At 26.8% G+C, this 5,158-nt stretch overlaps 1 non-coding gene across 1 annotated transcript; it reads left to right on the top strand.

Annotated features, from left to right (window-relative positions):
* Positions 1–4,537: 4,537 nt before the first annotated feature.
* TRNAE-UUC (transfer RNA glutamic acid (anticodon UUC)) lies at positions 4,538–4,609 on the top strand. Its single transcript has one exon. It is a non-coding gene; the product is annotated as a tRNA-Glu (tRNA).
* Positions 4,610–5,158: the final 549 nt, after the last annotated feature.

The following is a 5,158-nucleotide window of genomic DNA, read 5'->3' as shown; positions in this document are numbered from 1 at the left end:
TCTCTAGTTGATTGTCCAAACATAAGATCTCTAAAAATTTAAATTTTACAAAAACACTATCAACACTGAAGGGATAATTGTCCGAGGTGTCAACCTTCGACCAACCCTAACTCTCATCCATATCCATAGACATTAAAAAAATTTCAAACCCCACTAACTATTCAATCCCGTCCTTCTGCCACCCAAAACCCTAAGCCTCAAAGTTCCACTAAACTATAACAAACTCACATTTTCATTTTGCAAAACTCTATTCCCACTTTACCTATGACACTCTATCACTTCAAAATTTCAAACTTGGACGCATTCTGACCACCCAACCTAGCATTGCAAATCCCTAAAGAAGAAGATCCTCCACTATCACAATCACAAAGTAATTCCTAATCAGATTCCCAACAATCCTCTTTTCGTATATAGTAATGGCGTTGAAGAGAGTGGTGTATTGGTGTAGGGGGGGTTTTGTTGTTGCCAATGTGGTTCATGTTGAAAAACCAAATTCCAAACTTTTGGGGTGAATCTATTTTTTTTTTATAAATAAGTTGAAAAGTTAGACACCAATACAAGAGAGATATTGAGGATTATGTTTGGTCCTGTGTTGAATATTTACGAAGATTTCATTGGAGGTATAAGAGGATGTTTGTTCAAGAAAAAATATTTCTTTTTAAAAGAAACAATATTCTGAGGCATTTGATTGGGGACTTATCTGAAGTGAAAAGTCAAATTTTGAATGCTAAGAACATGGCTAGGGAGAAGGAGATGGAGAGTGGGAACAATGTGACTGTAAGGTTATCCTGTTCTTGCCAGATTAAAAAAAGGTTAAATAAAATGTGTGATCACATTTATATTAATTATCTGACTTTGTCATCTCATATTTGTATTATTTATAATATTTTTTTATAATTATAATATCATGTTTTAATATAAACAAAAAAATATTAATATTTTTAAAAAAATTATATAAAAAATTATTTTAAACTCAATAAATAAAATTAAAATTGATTTTAGTCTGGAGTAACATAGATAACGACTCATCGACTGCTGATTGTAATGTAAATCTGTTTGCCAAAACAAAAAGATAAAGTTAACGTCTAGTGATTTCTTGTGGTACAAAGATCAATTTCAATATTTTTTTAACATAAATACTATGTGATTTAAAATTTTAACTAAAAACAAAATTATTTTTATATTATAATACAAAACATAAAACACATTTAATTTTTTATATATTTTTATTTTTATAAAATTTAACATTAATAAATCATGAATAAATTATACAGAGAAATTATAACATCACCTTGCATATAAAATTTTAAAGCTATACTTTTTAGATATTTAATATACAACTTTTTCATTTCTATTTATTCTACAACAACTTTTTCATTTCTATTTATTCTACAACTTTTAATTCATTCTTGCTTAAATTTTCTAATAATTTAATTGAATCACTTACCAGAAACTAATCCAATGTGTCAATTTAATATTGATTATTATTTTAATTAACATTTTATTTTTAATGCACCATGACTAATCATGGTTAATAGTAAGAACTAAAATACAGCATTAGAAAAATTTGAAAGATCTGAAAATAACAAAAAAAAAGGCTAAAATCAATCAGAATTATTTTTACATCAATTTAAATTAAAAATATTAAATAAAAAAATGGTACTTATTCATGATCATTTCAATTTACCGTCTAGTAGATGTAATTTGTTCATCAGTAAAATTTAACATTAATATTGTGTGTTCATCATCCATTAAAAAACAAATATTAGTGGTCCCAGAAACTGTTTGGTTTAGGAGACTGTCTATCACCATCAGTATTTATTAGATATATAGAAAAATACATCACGGAAGCATGAATAATAAGAGTTGGGCCAGAGGCATAAATTTCTCCTTCCATAAAAAGTGCCCAGAATTTGTGTGCAGAAAAACTTTTTTCCTGCTCGTACACTGTACCCAACTCTCTGGATTTAATGTGGATGCTTATTACAACTTTTTCACACAAAAATATTGCAGGAGAGTTGAATTTTAAAGGCTCACGTTCACCAGAGTCGAGGAATATCACCAAAAACTATATTAGAATTATGTTTATTTGGAAATGCTCCTACACCATGAATATTAAATATGAATTTCCATTTCAGTGACACCGTCATGGAAATAAACAAGAAAGCACCATGCAAAAGTTTACTTTCTAACCCACCAGCCGATTAGGAAACAATTAAGCAAATAAATCAAATTATCTGACATAAACACAAAAGCAAGTTTGAAATTCAGAAAACAAAAATGCTTTTTGCTATGGTTTAGGGTCAATAAAACAAATATAAACATTTAAAGAAAAAAGACAAATACATCCATCTCCTTATAAATAGGGTCTAAGCTAAAGTTGAAAGCTTTTAAAGAATATATTAGATTTGGACTTCCGAATCAAACAAAGCTTTTGGATGATCTTAATCTAACATAGAGTGAGTGATCCTAGTCTAACATTATTCAGTGGGGGACGATCCTAATCTAATATCTATTTGAAGTTAACCACTTTTTTGGGAAGTTCAAAATTATCTTTCTATTTTATTCTTGTTCTAAAGATATTTTTAAGGCTGTTGCTGAAACTAAATGGGATTTAATCCATTATGCATAAAGGAAAACAGTGGAATTCCGTTATAAGAATTATATGATTCAATGTAAGACAGATGGAAGGGGGAAGAATTATATTCTTTTACATATAATTTTTTTTAAAATCATTGTAATATTTTGGAAATTATAAATTAGGGATTAGTCATGTTAACATATTAAGATAAAGTTATGTCAAATGTGATACGATTTTAGTATTTTTTTTTTATTATAATTGATTCAGTTCAAAAATATTAGATCTCATATTGATTGATGTCAAAAATTGTGTTATATTAACATGATTCTTTTATTAAAATTGTGACACGTAGATACGACTAATTTTTAATTTTTAATTTTTAAAAAATTAACTTATTTTAGTGATTTGAGAAAAAAAAAACACCATCACTTAAAAAAACCTAAAAACATTAGTAAAAAAAAAGTAAGAAATAATATATATTAAAAAATAAAGAAAGAAGAATGAGGGAAAGATATGTGTGGGGAGATTTGGAAGTTGGATGGGAAATTATAGTAGCAAGAAGCTTTTGAAAGGGAATTTTGAGGGAGTAAGGTATATGGAAGGAAATAATGGAAGTGTGGTTATAGTTAATGTATACTCATCTTCTCACGTGAAACATAAGGAAATATTATGAATGGGATTAAAGCATAGGAGAGGCGAAAGAGAGTATGAAGCCTAGTGTTTGATCAGAGAATTTAACAATATAAAAAAGGAATATATATATATATATATATATAAGTGTTAAATTTTATAAATTATGTAATAAAAATAAAGAAAATATGTAAATCATATGATAAAAGAAAATAAAGTAAACAAAAATAGGAAAAATACTTAAATGTTAATGATTAAAATATAACAATTCAAAACACTGTAATAACATATTTATCCCTAAGTATCACATTACTTATGACTTATGTGACCATATGTATTCATAAGTTCCAATGTTTATTATAAAATACAAAATGTAATATTTATATATCACAAATTCTGCCAATTCATACTTTTAATAATTATTTAATAACTCCTTAATAAATTTCTACTCAATCTGTATACCATCTTAATATTTAATTTCTATCACTTATGATATTCTAATTAAACTTGCATTTGATAGTTTTAATATCAAGACATTATTTTCATTATCAAAATAAAGTCCCTTTTAAGAGTTGTTGCACCAGAGCACAAGAAGAAGCACGGTGCACGTGTGTTTTCTTTCTTTCTTTTATATTATGTATATTTGTCATGCCATGCGTAATTTAGTGATGCCATAAAAAAAATCAAAGTTTGTAAAATAATATTAATTTTTACTCGTAATTATAGTTTGATTAACATTTTAAGTTAATATAAGGTGAACAATATATTTTTTATATTACAAAAGGAATATAATGAAGAAGAGATATTTATGGAAAGTTTGATAAGTAAGACGTAATATGGAATGATGAAATTTACACGCGTTTAAATATTATAATATAATCACATTTCAATTTCATATGAGATCTTTCAACACTTATAGAAAAGGCACTTAATACAAGACAAATTATACAAGTCATTATATACTCTCAGCAAAGTAGTTGAGAAGTAGAGCGATTGTCCAGTGGCAAAAATTATAATCTCTTAGAGATAAAATTATAAAAATTGTATAAATATATTTACAAATATTAAGTTTTATTTATTTTTACCCTTCTTGGTCTGATTTCCTTTGTATATTATTCTGAAAGGTATGTCTCACATTTTCTAACTATATATTATTTATATAATTTAAATATTAATTTGTTTATTTGTTTATAGAACTTTCAAAATAGAAAACAAAAAGGTGTCACTTGGTGGACTTATTTTAACATATTACAGTCATACTGTGTCATCATTATTGCGAAGTCATTCCTATAATAAATATTGTTTTCTGATAATTACTTTCAAAATTCCATTGTCGTCCAGCGGTTAGGATATCTGGCTTTCACCCAGGAGACCCGGGTTCGATTCCCGGCAATGGAACTTCTTTATTCTTTTTCTTATTGGGCCTATTGGATTATAGTTGAGGAAATAATAAACTAATAAAGCCATTAATAAATCAATGTAATTTTTTTTCTTCTTTTAAATAGATAAAATGTTAGTAATTAATGTTAACTTGACATGACTCTTTCATTTATATGGGAGAGTACTTTGTCTTCTTCTCTTTTTTTTCCCCTCACTCCACTATATCACATGACTCTATAATCACCTCCATGTATCTCACCTCTCACACCTAAACATTTCCTGTACTAATCTTCATGCTAAATCCAAACCTTCACAATCCTTGGTCTAAAATAAATTTATCATAATAACTTCTTCTCTTCATGGTCAAATTCACAAAGTCGTTGACTCCCTCTCTAACTTGTAACAAAACCATGGATTATTAATTTATTACTCCATATATTCATTATCAATGTTTTAAAGGCTTATGAGTTACTATACAATTTTTTATTTGATGTACCAATAATTTAAAAAAGAATTGTTTAAAATAGAGATAATCAACTGTTTTTAATTGTAGCTATATAGTAATGT

This window comes from Phaseolus vulgaris, chromosome 3, assembly GCF_051622355.1.
Source record: "Phaseolus vulgaris cultivar YP4 chromosome 3, ASM5162235v1, whole genome shotgun sequence".
NCBI lineage: Eukaryota > Viridiplantae > Streptophyta > Magnoliopsida > Fabales > Fabaceae > Phaseolus > Phaseolus vulgaris.
The sequence above is the reverse complement of the archived record's forward strand: the minus strand, read 5'-3'. Positions and strand labels throughout refer to the sequence as shown.